Below are 24,534 nucleotides of genomic sequence, written 5' to 3'. Positions count from 1 at the left end.
CTTGGCAAACGTTTTTCATGCCACGAGCTTCTCCAGGCCCTAAGCCACGACATTTTCAAACTCAGCTCTGTAATTTTTCTTTTTCTTTTTCCTGCTTTTTTTTTTTTTGTTGTATGGCGAATCTGTAAAGACCGATAAAATTGCATATTTTTGCATGAAAGGCAGCCAGCCAGCCAGATGAGGTAGAGAATGGCGAGCCAGCAGTTGCAGAACAAGATGAAGAAAAAGTTGAAGCAGACGTAGACATTTCTCCAGGCAACTCACACGTCCATTCACATGCGAGTGCCGCTGACAGGGCCAGTGACAGGGGCGTGGGGCAAGGGAGGGGGCAGGAAGGGAGCTGAGTGGGGCAATGACTGCAAATCATGGCAGTGCAAACAGGAAATGTTGCAGTTGCAGACGTGCAAGAAGCAGCGACACAAATAGAAAAAGATGCCAAGGAAAATTGCAACACACACACGTACAAACACCCGCACACACACGCTCACACACACAACGTTCGAAATAAAAGTTGCAAGCGCATTAAAAATTGTTGCATTTAACAATTGCATTCACAGTTGCCATACCGAAAATGTGTCCTGATTGTCAGCACTTTTTTTTATAAGCCTGCAACGAATTCCAGAGACGCGTGCCTCATGTTGCATGCCGCGTGCTGCATGAATGCGCTGTCTCTGCTTAAAGGCATTAAAACTGAAGCGCAACAAATTCCCAGAGACGACACATCAATCGCCAGATATTGGCCACTTTGATGGTGAGTCGGAAGTGCCCGACGAGTATATACCCTGTACTCTGGTCGAGGGCAGACAAGTTTTGGCTTTAGAAAGTTCAAACTTTGTGCCAGCTACTCAAGCGAGTTTTGTATGCATAGAACAATTTTCTGGAATAACTTTTTATACTTTTTATCAGTTCGTTTAGAATATAAAAATTTAAATTTAAATTGTATAGCTGCCATTGAAAAGATAGGTAACTGTAACTTATTATATGGCAAAATGTTCGATTTTCCAGGATATTTTCAGCATTTACGAGATATCCTTACTTTCTTGTTATTTTCATTTTAAACGCATTAATTACTAATAGTTGATTCATAAAACGAGACTCTGATAAACACTATGATATATTTTTTAATAGGAAAGAATTTTCGTGTGAAAAAAAGTGGATTATGCAATTCAATTCTCAGTTTCAAGTATTAATTATCATGTTCATAAATTAAAAGGACAGAGTCAATTATAAAGGAACAAGAATTCTTTTAAATACTTGCAAAACTCAAAGTAATTTGAGCAAATTTGATGATACTATTGCAGTTATTTAACAGCTCGTCAAATGATAAGTAGTAGCAATAAATTCTGATGCGAAGAGTCTCTGATTGACATCTTATAAAATATGAATGCAAAGAGTGCTTGGTTCAACAGTTAAAGGGCAAGAAATAGCAAGAAAATATTTAAGATTCGCTTTGTTGCGCGCAATCAATGGGCAAAGTTATGACTGAAAGGAGCTCCGAAAGTGCAAGCTTTGCACTACTCCAACGACAACTTCTTGGAAAAGTCTCAGAGAGAGAGAGAGAGAGAGAGAGAAAAGCAACAGAGAGGAAAGTACGCTTGAAACTTTGCAGAAAGTCCTGAGTACATATGTGCCAGATTCAAGCACATTGCAAGGCGACTCGTAAACATAAAATTCAAGCAAACAAGCCTTTTTTTTTGGAGAAAACTTGTAAACTAGACTTAACTGTGACATAAATGTTATTTAGTTTTGCTTTCTAAAGCATTCTAAAGGCATTCAAAAGGACGATAAATCTCAAGTGTCAGTTTCGCACAGTTATCAATAGTTGAGTATTTTTTATCAGTAAGCGAAATAAATATGAATTTGATATTCCATTTTTTTTAGCTCTGTGTTTAAAGGTTGTCACGACTATTTATTGCATTTCGTTCATGGAATTTTCATTTATTCCTATTCCAAGAGTCTGTTGAAAATGGGGGGAAAGGGTATGTTGGTTTTGTGCAAATGTATGTAACAGGAAGAAGAAAGCAGCTCCACATAAAGTATATATATTCGTGGCCAGCATCAATAAGAGCTGGAGAAATTTTGAACCTGGGTTATCCGTTGAAGTTTTTTTCCGATAATCGATACCTTTCCCGATAATAATGGATATTGAAATCATGTTTTTTGAGCAAATTTCTTTTTAATTGCTAAAATGTACAATTTTTCTTCTAGAAAAGTACATACAGATCGAGTATCTTTCTTATCCCCCTTAAGCGAGCTGCATTTGGTGTTGGTAGAAGAAGGTAGAGGGTATCCCCCAGTCGAGCATCCCGACTAAGATACGTTTTTAGCATGAAAAACTGTTCGCGTGCAATACCTTGCTTAATGCATAACTGGCAAGTTTCTGACGGAAATTAAATTAAAATTTGATAGAACTTTTCCTTTACAATATTTCCAGCTCTTAATTAAGAATGTAATCGAATTTAATTATAAGAAAAATGTGTTAAAGCGAAATCATAATGTCCTTATGTGCATGTACTGTACAGCAAAAATACAATTTTTATCAGATCATCATTCTTGGAATAATATTGAATAAAAATTCTTGTAAGCAATAAATGGATATCAGAGGCATAAATGTTTTTCATAAAAGAGTATTAGGAAAAATATTAAGACTTCTTTGGATTGGCAATAAGTTAGATATAATTTTGGCTTTTCCCAAGAAAACTTTGCTTTCCGTTTTTAATATTTTCTTCTTTCGTTTCCTACTGTTTTTTACGCCCTTTCTTAGCAATGAATTTTAGCAAACCTTTGTCATTAAAATAATTAACGCAACTTATGTCGCAGAGTTAACTCGACCCGTTCTCTTATATTTCTAATTAAAAACTCAACTTTCTTTCGGTTTTCCCTTGATTTTTTTTTAGCTTAATTATCTTCTCTTTGACTCATCTTCATTTTGGACACATTTTGTGTGCTTGATTGGCATTTTACATTCAAACGGTTGACAGAACGTAAAAAAAAGGTGAAAGCATCTTGTTAATGCTCTGTGAATCATTATTTTTTTATCTTTGCCTTTTTCTTGTGCTCGATTTTAAGATTTAATTTTGTCAAAGGACATTTTTTCTATGGCAACGGCAATTTTCAGAAATATTTTAGCATAACAAATAGCCATAGCACATTTCTAATGAAATAAACAAGTATTTATTTTCTGTATGTCCCAAGAATTTTCTCACATTTTCAAATATTTTTGTTTTTATTTACAGTAAAAACTATTTTCGGCTTTACTAAGAATTTTATACTCTGTTTTCTTCGGCTTAAAGAATTTTCTTCTTGTTTTTTAATTAATTAAAATTTTAATATTTTTACGCATTTCTCCAGATATTTGCCGAGCATTTCGTTTGGCGAGCCATGGAATGATGGCCATTATAAGAAGAATAATTCATTCAATTGGAAGCACTTTTGCATAAGATGTCCTTGGGGAATTGACAAATTGCATGAGCATGCCACAAAAAGCCTGTTAAAAAGCAATTTCCCAGCTTGTGCTGCGGCTCTGATAAAAAGACATGCTCCAGACCAGCTTCAATATGTTCGGCCAACTTGTTTTCGATTTCCGCTTGCAGAAAATCGGGGCACGCACAGGATGCAGCACATACAGGAAAATAATTTCATGTTGAGGTTGCGCCCCCTCACCTCCGTCTCTCGAAATCCACAAAAAAGAGAAATTTTTCACTGTGTCCGTAAATTCAATTGTCAACTGCGGCGCAACTTTCTCATATTGTGCGCGCACAGATATCATTTTATTTTTCTAATTACGAGCCAAACGACCTTAAAATATCCTGCCCAAAAAGAAACCCAAACCCAACAGGATATGAAGTTTGTGTGTTTGTATTTTCTTTTTCCAAGTTGATTTAAAATGCGATATTGACAAAAATTGGTCAGAAGAGAGCAACAAAAAAAAGTGTGTATTTCCGAATGTAATACGCCAAGTTGGCGATTCCTGACAAAAAACTTAATACCAAAAGTACATATATCTATATATATATATATATGTATTGTAAGGTTGAAAAAATGGGAGCAAAGTATCCAAGCGCTTGCCAGGCGGTGTCTCATTCGGTTGTGGATTCAAGCAGGCATGTAACCTCGTTTATTTCTTCTTTTTTTTACTTTGCACAGCATAATGAAAGGGGAAAGTTCTGCAATTGCACCGCCCATGGTTCCGGCATTGCCAACCAAAACACACACACACACGGCTCAAGTGTGAGCTTGAGGTTGTGTGCGTGTGTGTTTGTTAGGTGCACTAAATGGCATTTAAAAATGTTTTGTAGTTCAACTTTGGTGCCTGGTGCCGGGTGACTGCTGACTGGGCCCGGGTGACGCTAGTTTCGCCTTTGCCATTTGGAACTGAGAGGCTCGCACAGGCAAAACAGCTTTGACAGCAGCCAGGACAGAAGTGGCAGACGATATGGCACAGGAGACCCGCACACACACACACATACACACACACAGGCGGGCATAACAAATCATTTTAGCACACACTCAGGCAAAAAGGTCAAATGTGAAATATAATTAAAAAACAAAGTGGAAGCGTAATTCTTTTCGAGGAATCTCAAATTGCCGCCCTTTGTTGGCTGCTTGCTGAGCCCGAAACTTGCCAGACTCAGTTCTTGGAGTCTAACTTTGACTATAATTATTATTATGGAGCGTTCCCTTAAAAAATATTTAAATGTCAACCAACTGAAAAGAATTAAAACAGTCTTACAAAGCATATTTAAATATTTCACGACACTTTTGTTTTAAATATTGATCAAAACAAGACAAAAGAAAATTCAAGACAATTTTCTGAAAAGTATGCAACAAAATAAAAGAAACTACAAAATATTATTGTTTAATGCTAGAAGATTGCCCGTGCCCAGATCTGAATTGTTTTCACATATATTCTCATTTATGTATTGTATTAATGAGAATGTGTACTTACCCAAAGATTCACATACACACGCAAGATTATTTTAATGTCATCTATTAGTGGGAGGGAGACAGACTTTTATATAAACACATCACTAAAAGAATAAAAGAAGAAGAGAGCAGATGATAGTAAGAACACGTACAAAATGTGCAAGATGAGGTGGAGAAGAGAGGAGAGAGATAGAGAGTGATCTGTTAATAAGAGTACGAGTATTCTCAGCGACACAGTTTCTTGTTTATATAATCAAGCATGAAAAGCAGTGGGGCGTGAGAATCGCATAGAACGTCAATATCTAAAAATAAGTTTTTATTATAATCTGCAGCGCAGCGGGAAACAAATTTTGACTGCGTTTGACAGTTGCTTACGTAAATGCTTACGCACATGCTAACGTACATGCTTACGTGCATGCTTACGTACATGTGTATATCTAAATATACACGCATATATGCACACATACATACATATATGCATTCACACGCATATTCAAAAATACATTTGTATGTCTACATACACGCACACATAAAAATATAAGATTAGCTTGCTGACGCACATGTCTTGTTAAATAACACTTCAAGTCCAGTGAGGCTTATGAGAATTGCATAGAAGGGCGACATTTAGAAACACGTTTTTTTGTAGCGTGAAGCACAGCGGGAGGCATACATATGTTGAGTTTTTGTGTTAATATAGACTCACAATGTGTGGACAATGATATCATTTGTTATTTATAGCTTTTAGTCTAAAGCTAATGGAAAATTAATAAAACAATAAAATAAAATAAGCGTGTGCTTTGAATTTACTGAAAAATAAAATTAATTGAACTACGCACATTAGTTTTCAATCAGTTATTTTGCTATTGTATGAAAACGTTTCTGATTGAATTGACTAAGCTGGAATTATTAATAATATGAAAGCGCAACTATTTAAATTTAAATTAAACAATGTTAATAGTTACTCGGGATGGAATATAGTTTGTAAAACTTTTAAGCTCCTCTGACATGCAAATAGTTCAAAGCGAGTATTTATGTTAACTAAGCTCTTAATATAAAACAATACAATTATTAAATTAATTTTAATAGCAGTGTTTCAGCTTAAATATATAAGTTGGTACTATTATTTAATTAAGTTTAGGATAGCTGCACTAAGAGAGCTCTTAGTTTAAATTTTTAAACAGCTCAAATAAATGTTCGTTAAGGTGTCGTTTGGTCATGTGCAAATATCTCCATAAATTTCGGACAACGACTTGCCAAATCTCTGTAGTGTAATTAAATTTAGAAGCCTTATGCATATTCGACACGCGTGTGTGTGTATTAATTGCATGTGTGGACCGCTCAGAACTCTAATTAGAACCAAGGGACTGTTGCGCCTAATGGTTGCCTCTTGGCTTAGATGCAAATGAGCACCGAGGTGGGGCTAAAGAAACATGTGCCAGCAGCTGATTTACACAGTGCATATAATAATACATGGACATTTTGTGGAGGGGCGGCGAGGATGGGTGGGATTAACATGTAAATGAAGATGAAGACATCAGATGCTCGTTTGTTTTCGGGTGGCCCAAAGTTTTGGGGGCAGTTGACCAATTCACGCAGGCATAAATTATTTATGACTGCGACAGGGTAAACACGCGTGCAAACATGATGGCGTGTTCGTATTCGTGTATGTGTGTGTGTGTGCGGATATCCGCAGGCAAATATACTCAAGTATAGCATGTACTCATATATGAGTAAGTACTATAGTTGGACATATATTGTGAGTGTAGACAGAGTTAAACCACTACACTGGTTCGAATCCCCTTATCCCTGCTCCTCGACTGTCGTATTTACTATGTACTTAGTATAATTAAATGGGCTTAATGCAAATGCCAGCGTTGGCAACACAAGTTTGTATTCATCGTCCATGCCCAAACAGGCAGTTCGAAAAGATGCGCACCAGGAAGCGAATGCGGATGAGGATGCGGATGCGGACATGGACTGGGCCATAGACATGAACATGCCCTTAAAACCCCGGGCGGCAGCGTGTCTTGTTTTTCCGCATTTTGCGACTGAATTTTATGCGGAACTGTGAGATCGTTTGTAATTTAATGAATATGTAAATTAAAGGATGCACTTAATGGCAAACATAATACACACACACACACACTCAAGTCCCTGTGTGTGCTCATTTGCGATACATGCACGAGTATTGTAAATATATATCCAGTCGCAAATTTATTGCTGCCTTGAAGCGGAAAGTTTCAATCGGTGCCAATGGAATTAATCGCACAGACAAAACATACTTGCCATTAAGTATTCACACACACACACACTCACACACGCACACACTCTCATATATTTATGTATCGGGGTTCGTGTGTGCCAGGCGTTCATCTTCTATAGAGAGATAACACTAGAACAACAAGTACCGTAGCACGATTTCCCATTGTGTGCGGCAAAGACAATAGCCTGTTGTGTTAGTGTTGGAAAGCATCTTGAACACAATTCGATTGAGCGCACCCCCCACCCTCCCCCCTCCCCGCCTGTCCCTTGCGAATGTTCTCGTTGTTTTGACAGCAATCCACATGAGATTTACCATGCAAGTCGAAAACTTAACGCATTGATCGGAAACTTTGCAAGCATCCAAGTCGATTAACCCAGTTTTCATATGCACCTGTCAAAAGTTAACAATCACTTGAGCATGAGCTAAACGAGCTTTGCTTAAAGTAGCTGTTGAAATTAAACATGCATGTTAAAGCTGCTGACAGAACAATTGAGCTGCTGTCAAATAACTATAAAAATAACTTTACTTCATAGAAAATTTGATATTGTACTTTTGAGTAGGGTTTGACAATGGGGGAAAATAGTAAAGTAAAAATAAAATCATGAAATTTGTATTGTATAACCACAAAGCATTTCCCTTCCAAATCTCATATTACTAACTCCCCGCTTATATATTATTTAAAGGAGCCCACAGTGTCCACACAACGGGCATTAAAACATTTTCAAATATCAATTTGCATATTCATAAAATGCATAATGCACTCAATGTTGTTGGTGCAAGTGTGCAAATGAGTGCCTGTAAATGTTGACAGTGCACTCCATTGTAATTGCAGTAATTGGGAAGGGCCCGAAATACACACAAAGGTCGAATTCATTAAACATAAGTTTAATTAACATGTAATCAGAGTTGTAACGACTTTGCGACCGGCAGCAGCTCGTAAATATACATTTTGAAATTGAATGCTGCAAGTGGCATCAATTTAATTTGCAGCCCTACTTCGGGCCACGTTTACCTTGCCGCAAAAATAAAAATAATTGTGCTATAAAAAACAATAAAGTTGAGACTGTAAAATCGACTGCATAAATCAGCCCGAATGTAGCCCACTTCCAGGCAGCAACTCTCCAGCTGCTCGTGCGTGGCAGCCGGGCCAGCTAAATGGCATATCAATGCGTGATTACGTATACGCCGCCTGGTCCCGACAACAAATTGGGGACACTGGGCATGGGCATAGCCTGGATAGCGGCGAGGCTGAACCGGCTAGCGGAGGAGAAGGAGGGGGGGGGGGGAGGGGGGTTGTGGGTGGCTGCTCGCTTCATTATGCCGAATGCCTACGTGCACTACTTATTTATCAAGCGATGGCGCCTTTATTTATGCGAAGCCCCGGCAGGCGTCGTCCTGCGCCTGTTTCCGCGTCATCAGCGTCTGTGCAGGACAGCCAGAAGGACGATATATATATATATATATAAAAAAAATACAGAAATAAGCGATTGCATGTGTGGGTGTGTGCGTGTGTGTGTGTGTGTGTTAAGCGTGCGGTGCTGTTGATAATGAGAAAGGACGCTGATGCGCCCCTCATACCCCCTGCTGCCTGCTGCTCTGCTGATGATGTTTACGTTTGAATAATTTATGACACAATAAAAATGAAAAAATACAAAAAATAAAAAAAAAAACGCGTGGCAGCCACATTGCAATTGCCGCAAGGTGCAAAAGTCCACAGCGTGGCTATGGAAATGCCATTTAGATACATCCTGTTTAGCTGCACGGCAGGAGGGCACGCGCGTGTCTGGAGTCAAGAGTCGTTTTTATTCATTTCAAAAAAAAATAGAAGGAAAATGATAATTGGCTACACGCCGACACACACGCACACGCACAGGCTAAAACTGACAGGATGGACAGCTTAGCCAATTGCCAGGACTCGCTGTTGTTGTTGTTGTTGGCAGTAGCAGGATTCACTGTGCACACGTCCTGTGTGGGCGTGCAGCAGTTTTTGTGCCGGCCAGAAATCAGAAACAGTCGCGGAACGGAAACTGTAGCTGAAAGTTGAATGGCATTTGCGGCATAGTGCACGAAAACAAAAAGGGAATATAAATTGCCTCTTAAATATGGAATAAGTGCGCAAAAGTCGACTACAAGCCGCACAACAAACATGCACATAGATAAACTATGTAGGCTGCTGGCCAAGATAAACACACACATATACACACAAAAAGATAGTTACACGGACAACTAACTGAGATGTATCCGTTTGAACAAAAAACCCAAATGGCTTCAACCGTTCTATGGAGCGCACACTGTGATAAAGTCATGTGGGCGTCGACTGTTTCTGTGGGCGTGGCCGTCGCTTTATGCGGCCCACCTTTGATACGTTTTTGTGCCCATTTGCTTGGCACGAATTTTTCTCTTTTGAATAAACGCAAACGCCTTAACAGGCGCCTCGTCTAAACCTTTTCTTTATTTGATTCACATTTGTGTTAAAGTCACATCAAAAGCTTATTTGGACTTATATTGGCCAATCAACGGCAAGGGCTGCAATTGTACTTCAACCATTCCATTTATCGATGCGTTTGATAAATTATTTTTCATTTAAATAATGTCTTAAAATATGGCATAAATTAAATGTGTACCAATTGATTTGTGAACGAATGAATCACGAGTGCTTTACAAATATATTTCAGATTCAATTTATTTAACCATTTGCGCAGCCAAAAAGGGTTGGAAATTGTGCAGCAATATAAGAAAGAAAAAGTTGGCTTCGAAAGTTAATATATATATTGTGAGTGGATGATAAAGTTTATTTTGTATCTGTGTTTATTAAATCAAATGTACGAGTCTATACTATTCTCAAAGTTATTTTCTTGTTCAACGCTAGTCACAGACTGACTCTTAACACTAATGCTTAACATAATCTTTTACATGCATAGGACCTGCTGCCAGAGTGACCGTGTGTACCGCTGTTAATAACAGTCATTGATAATGTGACGTCATTAATCTACTTCAATATATGTAGTATATTATAAGAACGCGTCAATTTAGGACCGATTTTCACATACAAAATAATATTAACATTTATCCATTTTCTTATAGGAAAAAATTAGATTGGACCTTTTCATAGAATTTAAGATGTAAGTCTTTAATGCTCAGATAATGCCTCAGCCAAAGGCTGTAAATTTATAAATTTCTAGATGCTTTAATTTCCAAGCGACCATTCTGATACAATCTGCCTGTATCATGAAGAACTTTAACATTTTCCGTAACTTAGTGACGCTTCACAACAAGATAATTCATAATGAATTAAGGTTTTTTCTTCCATGCAGTCCCTTAGAGTCGCGCACTCTCCTACTTAAGCTAATACAAAAAACAGCTCAAAAAAGTATGCAATAAAAATGTAGTTTCATTTTTGAAGCAGTAGCAACAAATTGGTTGACAAGACAATTGATTAGGGTGACCAGTTAACATCAATCTTGAGTCAGCTTAAGCCGTTACTCACGTTGTACGACAAGAGTTTGTGCGTTGCCAACTAGACGTATGAGTAATATACCATAGATTCGAAAAATACACTAATCGCAAGAAGTGTTAATATCTGAATATTAAATAACTAATTTATAGATATACTATATATTTTATTCTCTAAAATTTGAATCATTTCTAAGAAAAAACGGCTTCAAATAGATTTTTGTGTTCTATGCGCCTAATACCTTTAAAAGCTTATTATTATTATTATCGTTATTTAAGTTTACCTTAATCTGTTACTAATTTTCGAACAACCAGAGCTATAAATTTTTGATGTCGCACGTAAGCAAAATCAGATAACAAATTCGAAAAATTGTTTGGCATATTTGGAAAAGGCGCTGTAATTGCTCCTCATCGCATATTCAGCTTTTGGCTATTTGGCTTAGCGTTGATTACCTTTGTACCGTAACACAGGATACAAAGAGATGCCTCAGCAGCCAAACAACAGCTCAGCAGCAGCAATTTGCACGCCAAGCTAAAAAATGTTGTTACAAATACAAAGACAACAAAAAAAGTCATTCAAGATTGTGTCCTGTGTGTGTGTGAGAGAGGGGGGAGGGGTAGGGGCTAGCGGCTACCCTCTCCCAACGACTTTTGGCATGAGTGGCAAACAAAAGTTGCCGCTGGCAAAGATACGCTAAAACGCACACAAGCACACACTCACACACACACACACACACACATGTGTAACGTGTCGCTGGCATTTCGACTTCATGGCCTTGCTTTCCATTTTTAGGTGGCACCGAACACAGCACTGTGTAAAAATCACACTGTACATATTTCAAGCAAAAATTTCAATTAAGACTTTTGCTCTGAATTCATTTTTGTTTTCTGTTTTTTTGCTGCTGTTTTTTTTTGCTCCCCGCCATTTTGTTTGTTTTCGCCGCTTTCATTGCTGCTGCTGCTGCTGTTGTTGTTGTAGCGCCCTTTTAGAACCTTTCCTCGCTGTGCGTGGTAATTTTGTATGTTAAAAGCGAAGCCAAAACACGACCGGATGCAATTTTAATCTGTCGGAATGTGACAGAAACAAAGAGAGAGAGAGAAGGAGAGCAACAGACGGAGCAGACGCATAAAATATTGACTGCCAAGCCACAAATACAAATACAAATACTAACACAGCTATAGCTTAGCAATACAGTGGGGTAGTGTGGAGCTTTGAGCGGATGGTGAAGGGAGGGGGGGGTAGCAGAGGAAGCACACATAATATTTTAGTTTTTGACCCAAAAATGTCAGTAGGACATGAGTTATCACCGTTGCCGTCGCCGCCGCCGCCATTGCTGCTGACATCAACGTAATTGTTGTTGTTGCGGTTGTTGTTTTAGGCTTGCAGGTTGCTCTTTCGCTTTGGTTTCGCCAGTTTGAAGTGTGTTTGCAACAACAAGAACAACAACAATAAAAACACAACAACAACATTTGAGTGGGAGAGCCAAAGGCGGCCGTCTTCGTGCGTGGCTCACGAGCACGCACGACACCCACAATACGAAAAACGAATACGAAGGCGCGCGCTGAAACCAGCCACTGCGCTGCCTCAGCCGCTGCCGCTGCCGCCTCTTTAGTCGTTTGCTGAGGCGACGACTGTCACTTTTCAAGAAGAAAAAAAAAAAAGAAGAAATCTGTTTCGGGGCGTTTTTCTTGACACTGCCTGTGCCCCCGACACCGACATCGACACCAGCCTCACCCGCCTGGCTTGAGTTGTTGCTTTTTTGCATGACTTATTTTGCGCTCACCTTTCCCGCTGGTGCTCGTGCCTCAGCTCCCGCTGCCGCCGCCAGCAGCAAAGCTGCTTAATCGTCTTTGTCCTTTTTAACTTTTTCGCCGCCAATGTTGCTGTGCTTGCTGCTTTCCTGTGGTTTTTTTCCACTCAACGCTAGTTGGCAACACTTTTTTTTTGCTTCGCTACGTGCGTATGTATATTAATATTTTGTATTTGCATTTGTGTATGAAGTAGTTACACAAATACACGCATAGAACATATAAATGTGTGTGTTCGTGTTTGTGTGTAATTTTCTTCACTTTTGCTTTCTTTCGGTTTCTTGTGCGAAGGCAGCAGTATTCAACAAATTGTTTGCGCTCGACTTTCTCTGTCTTTCTCTCTCTCTCTATCTCTTCACAGCTCACACTTTGTTCATGCTGATGCTGCAGCTGTTTTTTCCAGTTAATTGAGCCGCTTACTACCTTTTTGCAGCTACTACGATTTCACTCACTCACTAACTCACTCGCAGGCGCACGTTATGCTACGTTTTTGCAAAAATGGGTTTATGGGAGTTAAAAGCTTTATGAAATGTGCGCTGCGTACTGTGTGTAACACTTTTTATTTGCTTTTATCCGTGCGCCGTGTCCGTCTGCGTGCGCGTTCGCTCTGGATCTGATGCGACGACCATGCTTCGGACTCTAATTGCGTTAAAATATTTTTGCTCCCACAACAACAGCATCCGAAACAACAACAATGACAGCTAACTGCGCTCTCCAATTTGTCTGTCTCTTGTGTGAGTGCCAGCTGCTTCTTCTTTCAATTCGCACAGTTCAATTTCAAGTTGAAAACTTTGCTGAAACATCGTTACACACACAAACTGTCTCTGGTGCTGGTCCTGGTGTTCGCTTTTTACCGTTCAATGCGACCAGCGACCGACTGTGACTTCGTGCTGATGCTTTCACTGTGTCACTAGATGCTTGCGTTTGGGTGCGTGTCTGTGTGTGTGTGTGTATTCGTACGTTTGTATGTATGTGAATTTATGTTGCCATCTCGCCATTGTTGTCTCCCAGCTTCGTAGCGAGAGCAGCGCCGCTTTAACACATTTCAAAATTTCGGCGCAAGCTCAGTTTATTGTTACCATTCACTGTTGTTCTCATTTGCCTTGTATTCGCTGTTGTTGTTGTTATTGTGGCTGCAGTTGCTGCGCTGGCATTTCCATACAGAACTTGGCTCCTTGTTGCGCTCAGCATCCACATTGTGCTCCCGCTCCCGCTTGCGCTTCCGTTGCTGTTGTTGTCGTCGCTGCTGATTTCTCGCTGTTTCACTTCGTGTTTTGTGTTCTCTCGTTTACCAGGCCCGCGAGCATTACGAACGACTCAGCCGCCAATATTTGATGCCTTGGGGCATTACCAGAACATTAAACACGATAAAATTGAAATTAAAATAAAAATAAAGTGTGTTCAACATTAGTTTTTGGCTAGTTCCATACATTTTGTAGTTAATTTTTTTTATTATTTATAGTATATAAATTTTGAACATGCTTTTACCAAGAAATAAAGTCTACAATTTTCGTAAAAAGTTTCTAATGTAACTTATTCAAAGAAGCACACGTATTTAAAAGATGATATTAGATTTAATAACATATTTCATAGATAAATTTCAAAAGGCTTCAATATCTGTAAAAATGTTATACGTGTACATTTTAAAAATCTGTTAAATACATGACCATTCTTATAAAGATGTAGAATGAGCTAACAGTTATGGAGAAGGACCTGACTAGTCATTTCTAGATGACTGAAAAACTGGATTTATATGTTTGATAAGAATACAATAAGGCTTTTGAACACACAAAAATGTAATTAAACTTAACACAGCTTATTAATATTTTAATTTTATTTTTGAAATATGCAAAAGCAATTCATTTGTATTTAAAACTGTGCATCAAAAGAAAAGATTTCGGACCAAATTTGTGTTTAAAATTGCTTTTAAATTCTAAAAATTAGTTTAATTTTGAAAATGGTTTAAATTAAGAACTGTTAAACATAAAACGAAAGTTTTAGCTATATAATGCTTAGCTTATATAATTCTAGACTACTTGATCTATTTTATTATACTTATTAATCAAAACCACGAACAATGTTAATCTTTATTTTAACTAATCATATTACTGTTGATTTAAAGCACAACTAATGGTTAATTCAATTTGAAATTGAATCAGTCTTTGAAGGCGAGATAAAATAATGTTAAGTTCAGTTTAAAATTTAATCAGTTAATTGGAATAACAACAGAGGGTATTTAACCCCGCACTTGTATTTATATTTATTTTGTTAATTCCTTTTCATTTGGAATGTGTGCCTGACAACACCTTGGATGTTAAGTCCGCCCCTGGGCGTGTCTATGCCACTCACTGCCATTGTTGGCTCTGCTCCATATTATATATATTCATATATATATATATATATATATATATGTTTTTTTTCGCATAGTTCCCGGCTGACTGGCGTTGCTGTGCGTCGTCCCCCTTTGTTGACGTTAGCTGCTGGCTTTCTATGTGAATGTGAATGTGGATGTGGATGTGAATGTGGATGTGGATGCGGCCTGTGGTTGTGTTTCTGCTCTTGTCGAGTACCTGGGCGAGCTGTTCTTGTTGTGGGTCGCCGGCGTTGCGTTGTTTTTCCATGGTATACTGTCTGAAGTGCAAATTTGCTTTAATTATTCCGTGGCAAGCGTCAACGGCAACGGTTACGGCTACGGCAACGGCAACGGCAACGGCAGCTGCACCCAACAGTGGGGCACAGCCGGCAACCTCCCACAACAGCCCACAAAATCAGTTGTGGACACGGACGTTAGCTGAGCCGGTGACAACGACAGTAACTCGAGCCCGCGAGCACAGTTTTTTTTTATTTTTTTACTCTTTTACTCGCAAGAGTCTCACCTGGCGTTGCACACTATCTGCTGACACGGATCGGGGTGAGAGGGGTTTTTCTTGTACTTATATTAAGCGTTGGACAAAGTTTCGCTACTTAACGACTACATTTGTAAAAGATAAGATTTTGGATACTTATTACCCTTTTCGGGCAATAAACTTTCCATGGGGTTGACTCCTTGAGCACATTGTAGGTGCATCTACGATTAGAGATGGGTGCGTGTCGTGTATGCTAATAACGGTAAAAACTAGCTGGGATAACTTTCAGTAAGACCGTATTGCTATTTAGCTGTATTTCACTGTGACCGTGTTTGATTATATAGCATGCCAACATCTTAGTTTATCCGTATTGTCGTGCGACGCTTTCAGTAAGACCGCATTTCTCTTTAGCTGTATTTCAGTGTGACCCTGCTTCAATGCAATTCATTAGTACGAAAATATCGTAGCTTATCCACATTTGAGTGTGACTATACTTCAGTATGGCAGTATTTTAGCTTGATCATAGTTCAGTTTAACCGTGTTTCAATGCAGACATATATCATTGTGTGATGAATAGCATATTAACAGTTAATCCGTGTTGTAGTAGGACCACACTTCAGTTTGAACGCATTTCAGCTTGAACATATCACAGTGTGACCATGTTTCAATGAAGCTAAGCTATGGCCATTTTTCTTATTTTACTTATCGCTGAATTTTCGTGTCACGATAGAAAACACGAGCAGCGCACTTCACTAGCGCCTATTAACGCCGTACTGTGTTTGGCGCAGTGTAACCAGTCGCATCCGTAACTGTGCCACAGACGGACATCCACCCACAACCGCTGAGGCCGCATCCGACTGAGCTGCCAAATCGCTGTCGCTGTCCACATTGGCGGCATCGTCGCCATCCTGGACGTTGTCGACGTCGTCGTCGTGTTTGACGCCCGACATTGTTGGCATTCGATATTGGTTGTAATTAGCTTTAATTGAAATTGCTTCTTTGCCATTCACTAGCTTCGTGATTTGGGTTTTAATGTGCACAATGTGTGTGTAATTTTGTCAAAGTTAATTTATGGCTAACACTGAGACCCCTGCCCCCCCCGCCCCTACCCACTGCCCCCTGCCCCCTGCAGCGACCGCAGGTCATCAGCAAATATCCAAGCATTTGCATTGGTACCTTTTTGTGTCCAGTTTTCGATTTTTGTGAATTTGGTTTGCTTTGATTTTGTTGCTGATGGAAATGATTAGAGAAAAGCCAATTAAATAAATGCAGAGGTTAATTCAATTTCAGTTCTATTTACAGAGCCCAATTTGAGTTGATTTCACGAATTTTGCTGGAATTTTCGCACACTTAAAATCATATTTAAATGGAAATTTATTTGTATTGAGAACGACTATCGATATGCATATGCGGATGTGGTTGACATCGCAAATATTTCATATAACCACGGAAAGCAACCGAGAGAGAGAGAGATGCGAATGGAATTGTTAAGGATGATAATAAATGCATTTAAAATAATTTGTAATAAGCGTGCACGTTAAAGTGTTTATCATCAAATATTTGGGATTATTTATTTCAGAGGCTTGTTTGAGTTACAGTTTATCTAATTGGTGATAATATGCATTAATTACTGTCAATATATTAATTCTTTAGAATAAACTCTGGTAAATATTGTTGACAAAGGTTTTTATTTTGACTTTTGTCAATCAATGTGGACTTGATGTATCAGATTAGTTAATGTATGATATTATGAACTAGGAGAATAGAGTATATAAAGTAGTGTCTAGAAGTGTAGAGTATACTTGTAAATTTGACTAATTATCTCTGCCAAAAGCTTTCCAAACGTGTTAAATAAAATATACATACATACGCACACATATATCAAGCTAAAGATAATTATACAAATTCATTTGCTTAACTCAGCCAAATTGAAGTGGAAGAATAGGTTCTCTGAGCGTCATAGCACAAATAACTCAAATAGGCATCATTAAATGATATTTCAAAATCTAAGTACATAAACAATTTGTGTAGCCAAACTCTAGACCAGTTGGCGGCCGGTTGTCAAGATTTATAACTTTTATCGTACTGAACGTGATTTGATATTCGCTTATTAGATAAGAAAACTGTTGAGGAATGGAAAATGTGCAGCAGATACAGTTAAAACTGATTAAAGTGTGCCAAACATTGTTTATCTTATAAAAGCCCCCTAGGCACAATACTTAATACGAACTAAGTCTTTGTAAACTTTACTCAATATGTCAATAGTTGATATGGTCAGCAAATAAAAAATGTCTTCAGATATTAAAAACAACAACATTGTTATTGTATAAAGAACCTTTGCAGACATGATGTCTGCTAAAAGAAATTGTTATTTAAATTTTAAGTGATTATAAACTATTTTAGCTCGGATATCATCGCTCATAAAAAGCTAAAAACTGGTTGACAGGCGAGTCAAACTTTATTTGTTTATCACATTTATGAAAAAAGTTCATATCAAATATCGTAATCAAGTATTTAATCAAGATTTATGCAATGATTAGGCGCGTTCACTCGAAAGTGTCGCATCATTATTAATCAGCCCATAAAATCTCAAATGGTTCTTCATATTGTAGTTCAGTAAATGTTTATATATCTGTACCATTATTGTAAGTTTATAAAGTGTATATATATATGGTAATATTAATACCCTATAGGTGTAAATTGGTTATTCAGAACATGTGTTGCTAGGTAGGCAGGTATTCTACAGATTTCATCGCCCTGAAAGAAAGCGCAATCAAAATCTAAATTTATAGATAAGAGTCTAGCTAAGGTCTTCATGTAATCGCCCCATTGTAAAGTTATACCCAGGTCCATTCGACTTAGTTATAGGGTATCTCTTAGTCACGCAGCATTAACAAAAAAAGACTTCATGATATCTCTCCATCTTAAAGTAATACACAGGCATGTTAAATTTGGTTAAAGGGTATCTCTTAGTCAAGCAGCATTAAAAAAGAGGCCTTCCCCCATTGTTTAGTAATACCCAGTAATATTAGGGTACTTAATATCATTATAATTATGTTTATTATTTAATAAAATTATGTTTTATTTTGTACATTTTAGTTTAGCATTAAGAGGTATCAAATTCTGACGTTCAAAATAAATCAATTAAAATGTAAACTCAAACTTTAATTAATACTCTAATTTTATACTAACTAACTAATATAGATGTGCACCTTTTGCTCCCAATTAATAAAGGAAATGAACTTTGACAATAAAATTAACCCAAAACGTGAAAAAATGCCGACAAATGATTTCTGATTAACTTTCAATCATGAGTTGAAATTGTTTTAGTCTCTGACAGGTTTATTATTTTATTGCGGGCCAAATGCAAATGGCAATAAAAAATGAAAATGATAAAAAAAAGCGAAATGTGAGGCGCGTTTGTATATTTAGGTGATGAAATGTTTGAAGGCAAACTAATTGAGTACAGTCAACAATGTTGAAAACAATCTAAGCCATCAATCATTTTTATTGCATACTTTTGCGTATCACATACGTACACACATCTCAACACATACATATACATATATATGCACATGTGTATAGAAATAAATTCGTCAAGTTCTGGGCAAATATTAACTCGACTCTGACTACTCGAAAATGCCGAGCACGATAATCGTTTTAATGCAGGCACTCGTAAATGTTTTTGGCAATAAATAAAGTACTTTTTTTTCTTATAGATATATGTATATGGTCGACTTTCCTATGAGTAGAGCTGGCGAATTTACGGCGCTTGTAAATCGAATAAAATATATAGAAATCAAATGATTTACGAGTATCTTATGCTGACCCGCTTTGATTTATGCGCAGCCAAGTGGTTCGCACGCCTATCAGCAACAATCCGAAAGATATTACAACCGAAGCCAAGACTTCGGCTCTTCTTCGTGTTATAGCACGATCGCCGTGATTCAAGCTAATCGCAGCGATTCGATTCTTTGAATAAGTGCGAGTGAGTGCATACTTGTAAGCTGCGCATGTGTGTGTGTGTGCCTATAAAGCACTGACAAGAATTTGCAGCGATTTAGTCTTATTAAAAGCGGAGCCACGATCGGAAGTCCGGGAGTCCGTGGATCGCGTCCAAAATAGAATACTCGTAATTGTCGCAACTTGACACGCTCAGCAAATCACCCTCTAATTTCCGGCTTGAAAGCAACTGATTAAAAAAAAATGTAGGTTCCTCCACAATTTCAGTTAAAGTTCAATTAAGTGAAATCGCAAAATGTCATTTGAAATAATAATCTAAATGTATATAAATTCCCCCACATTTTGTTGTACGTGATTCGGGCAACACGATCAATTAAAAAATGCAAATTGCATACGTTAATTTTGAAATCAATGACAAGTGTATTCATATATATATATATATGTGTTTCTGTATATATACATATGTGTTAACATGTGCAATTACAAAGCTACGGAATGAACATTTCACACATTTGTAATTCAGCTGTGATATCAACAAGAATTTAATTTTGGCTCTGGCATTAAATATTTTATTTTTGTAGTTGCAATCTAATGGAAATCAGTGCAATGACTTTTTTATTATTTAAATTTGTATTAAGTGTGTGCATTTTAACTAATATGTTTAAAACCGGTTTGTTGCCTCTCTTAAGAAATATAATTAATTGCAATGTGGTTTCATATTTAAATGGGATACATTGAACTTATCACAATTTAACGAAAGACAGAGAGAGAGAGAGAAAGAGAGAGAGGGAGAGAGTGGGAGAGGGAAGGCGACAAATAACATTCTTAATTAAAATTCCATATTGCATGCAATTTTTGACCCTAAAATGTATTTTTTTTCTCGCCCAATGCACTAATACATATGTGTGTGTGTGGAATCGTACATGTATTAGTGAATGTTATATCAAAAGCCTTTGCGTGCTTTGCTTTTTCGTCGAATTTTTTATTTAAGTATGTGTCGATGAGAAGCGTTTGTGAGCTAAGCCCCAAAATGTGTTTAATTTTATTGTAACCTTAAATTACAATAGGTGTTACGTATTGTGAGCGATAGCGCTTTGCCTATCGCATTCGTATCTTCCGGCGGAATAAAGTGCGATACTTTTGGGTAATTGGAAAATCTCTTTTCCGGCAGTTTGAAAAGTTATTGTGTGGCCTGGGAGATGTATTTACGATAAAAGAAAATACTTACATATTAGACTTCTGCATCAGAAAATAAAAAATACCAAGACATTATATGCTGGTAAAGGGTATTATAGTTTTGTGATGAAATGTGTAACGCACAAATGGAGACAACTCCAAACCCATAAAGTATAAATATTTTGGATCAGCATAATCAGACGAGTTAATATAGCCATGTCCGTCCGTCCGTCTGTCCGAGGTCTTAAAGCTATCGCCTTGAAACTTTGCATAGTCAAAACTGGCCGGATCGGACTACTATATAATATAGCTGCCATAAGAACGATCGGTTGAAAGTAGCTTCATGTATAAGTTTCCCTATGCTCCCTACATATAAGCAAAATGTTATCAACATCGGACCACTATAACATATTACTGCTATAGGAAAGATAGGCAATTATTGTGTTTTCCAAGATATTTTGATCGAACTCAGCATTTACGAGCTTCACTATCTGCAAAACGGATATGTCCGCATCGAAGATATCTTTCTTTCTCGTTTGGATCTATGATTCACTTGATGTATGCTAGACAGTACATCTCTATGGATGTAAATGCTATTCTATCTACAGTGATAGAAAATTTCCAGTGTGAGGCATTTCGCAATGTGCAGATAAGGTGCGTTTTGTTTGGCTCTTATGATGATGTTGTCAATGCAAAGCATAACAACATTGGCAACAAAAGAGCTGTTGATAATAAATAATTAAAAAATCCTTATCTATTTCGGGAATATCAAGTAGGGGTAATACTCGAGGCATACAACAGCCATTAGCCACGTTAAGAGTCGAAGATTGGGTCTGAAATGGATTCACAACATCGATTGGCTTATATGAAGCACTTAATTATGATAGTCACGCAATTTGACATGTTTCTTGAGCAGAGATAAACACTCCACTGTATGACTTTTGTATGGTGTATATTGTGTGCAATCAATACAATACATCCGGACAGACTGTAGACCCACATAAACAGCGCACATAAAGACTTATGTCTGGGACGGGTCTGTCGATCAATTGGCTGGCTATAAACCGTTCAGGGCTGATTGATATTCAAGTGGAGATTGCTTTTAAGCAAACACCCGTAAGTGGAGTAATCAGCTAAACGAGATCCGATCGTCCAACTATTCCATCTGCATTCCAAATCAATCACAATGCGCCGTAATAAAAACAAAGCCAAATAACTGGAGGTCGGGCGCTAACGATAAGGTAAAACCTATTCCTACTAACCCAAACCGAACCCAAATCCGCTCGATTATGATCGTTTTTTTTTGTGTATGTCGTGGATTTTCTTATGAATAAATTGTATTTGGCTAAAGGGCGCGATTTCTTATCGCTGATACTTTCATTGACTGCGCGATAAGCTGGCTACTTAACCAGAATAACTATTTTTCGATGTGCTGCCATCAATCATGGCAGGTCTTTTATATGTGCTATAAACAATTGCCAATATATATGGCTTCTGATAAAATTATGAAAGGCCCTATAAAATGTCGTTCCACTCATCCAATTGGCTACAAATTATGGTGCGGCTGTAAATCATTCGAACTCTTTCGGAATTAAAGTGTTTTTTATTGGGCTGCATGCCAAATCAATTAAGGAGAGGCTTTTGGTGTAAGAATTTCACTTGACGTCAGCCACAATTTACCCCGATGATAAGTCAATAAACTCGGATTGATCTGCGGTACAAAAAAACAAAACAAAACGAAACCAAAACAAACAATTTGCGTTTATTTAATTATTTCAAAATTCCAATTTCCAATTTGTGATTGATTTGTGATTGATGTGTCTTTATTTTCAAGATGTATTCAACGTTATATTTATTTTTTACTTGAGTATTGGTAAATTATAATAAAAGGATAAGGATAAGGATAAATTTTAGGGAACTTTTTGAAATCTTTTTTTTTTTCGTTTCTTCCATATGTTAATTTTACACTGTGAGAACTTAAAAAAAATTGTTTGTTAAAAATAGATGTCTGTACCCGCATTGATCAAATTGTTAACAACATTTAATAAGAAGAAGCTGCAATTTTGAACCCTATTAAAAGTAAATATTTCTAATTAACTTTTCGTCTATCCAGATAATAATGTATATTAATACATTAATTACTTAAAAACAGGGTATTTGCTAGTCGAATACTCTAATTTCCTTTTTTTATCATTAATTAAGGTATAAATAAATTATATTTCGGAAAATTAAAATAAAATATAGCTTGCTTTTATTTATTTACTCATAATATAAGAATCAAAAAAAGTATTGGGCTCTCTTCAGGCCTAGAGACAGGGTATCTGCACGTTAATCACTCTTCATTTTACACCAGATTTGCGATTAGAGATTTTGTGAGTTGGTTCCAGTGCGGAACTGGAACTAGCAAGATGAACTGAATACACACGCCGGTTAATAAGTTTTGTAATTGGCCGACTTTAAGTGTCAGGCGAAAGTCTTATCAATATTAATTGACGCGAATTTCCTATGTTTTTTTTTCGATTTGAAGTATTTGTGTCTATGGGGAATATCTATATAAATAATATTAGTCTCGATTTGAAGTATTATTATCTATGCCGATTATCTGTGTTAACAATCAAATTTCTATATACCGAACAGTCTGCTACTCAAAGGCGATTAGATTAACACGAAAGCGCATTGCTTAAGCTTTACAAGCGAAGCAAGAACGAAATAAAATATAATTAAATAAATAAATAAACAGCGCAGAAAGAGACACTGACCCACTGCAGAATGTTGAATGAATGCAAACCGATTGCCCGATGAATACTCATTCGACTGAGTTGTGAAACGTGGCTTCCAAAGGGAAAACCAAAACAAACAAGTTGAAAATGTGGTAAACTACTCTTGACTGAACTATACCCTATAATTATGGTATAGGTATTAGGTATCTTAAATACAGATATTTTGTTTTCACTAGGAAAAGTGTCTATTTCCTTAAGTCTGTTTCCGTAAGAGTGTGAATGAAAGCAGGCAAAGAGTTATTAGGATATGGTTTGGACCTTCTTAAAAAAAAATATATATATATATATTTTCCAACCAGATATTTATTAACTCAATCAAAGCGAAAGTATTAATATTAAGACTGTAATACGGCTGTTAATTAAACCAGTTTAAGTAAAGAACTCTACAGATTTTCTTTCCTATGAACCGAACCTTAAGCCTAGCCAGTTGTTAACTGAACCAAAATTCTCAGTTAATTACGAAAGATTTTGGTTGAAAATAAAAAAACTGAAAAACTTGGGAGCCAAATATTGGATTTATCTAAGCATATTTGCTAGGTGCCAATTTTGGGTGCAGTTCTAATTTAGCCCTCAACATCTACATGAAAATATTGATGGCCAACAATATTTTCAGAAGAACGGGCATGATAATTTAATTTTTAACTAATTTTTTAGTAATTTTTAACTAATCAATTTAATATTTTAACTAACATTTTGAAAAAAAAATCAAACCTGGGTTAAAAGAGGTTGAGCATGATGTGAGGAAAACAAAGTTAACGAAATATATCTCAAGACAGGAAGTTGGTTTGAACCGTAAACTAAAGATATAAATTATAAAATAAATAAAATTAAGATATAAATTATATCAAACTGACGTTTTATTGTCCTCTCATCTAACTTCGGGTAATGAGGAAATTTAGCTTAAATTCAGTAAAACCTTTAATATATCTCCTTTGCTGTAAGAACTATTCCATTTCCTCTCTCAAGTTGTCATAGGTCCTAGGATCTAGGCACGACTCTATAGACTCTTCATCTGTGCTATACCCTTAACCAAATAATAATTTGTACAGGGTATGGCAAACAATATTTATTGCCTGGGAACTCTGAACAGCGTCTGTTAAAGTGTGGCCGGCAGTTGACCTGTCGCTAACTAAGCTTGAAAATTTGCTTATTGCCAAATGGGCAACTCGGCAACTTGGTTAGTGGGAAAGTGGGCAAATGGGCAAATGGGCAACTACCCAGTTGGGTAGTCGGCACTCGGAGCTGTGTATTGGCAAACATGTCACGTAGAACGATTTTGCGTTTCGGTGCCAATGCGACGCGCTATAGTCTTCTTCTT

The 24,534-nt window shown here is 37.2% G+C and overlaps 1 protein-coding gene across 3 annotated transcripts in view; it reads right to left on the bottom strand.

The window, feature by feature from the left end:
- Nlg2 (Neuroligin 2) overlaps positions 1-13,088 on the bottom strand; it is a 31,368-nt gene extending 18,280 nt beyond the window's left edge. For 2 of the 3 annotated variants that reach the window (XM_064692782.1, XM_064692784.1), the window contains exons 1-2: positions 12,427-13,088; positions 4,949-5,030 (exon numbers count right to left, since the gene is read on the bottom strand). The gene's annotated coding sequence lies outside the window, so the exon portion shown is untranslated. The remainder of the gene's footprint in view (positions 1-4,948; positions 5,031-12,426) is intronic. The other variant, XM_064692783.1, reaches the window with a different exon arrangement.
- Between the last annotated feature and the right edge of the window lie 11,446 nt (positions 13,089-24,534).

The sequence above is a fragment of the Drosophila montana genome, unplaced genomic scaffold (assembly GCF_035044405.1).
Source record: "Drosophila montana isolate Dmon_TW-CO22-7 unplaced genomic scaffold, ASM3504440v1 contig_3640_1, whole genome shotgun sequence".
Taxonomy (NCBI): domain Eukaryota; kingdom Metazoa; phylum Arthropoda; class Insecta; order Diptera; family Drosophilidae; genus Drosophila; species Drosophila montana.
The sequence above is the reverse complement of the archived record's forward strand: the minus strand, read 5'-3'. Positions and strand labels throughout refer to the sequence as shown.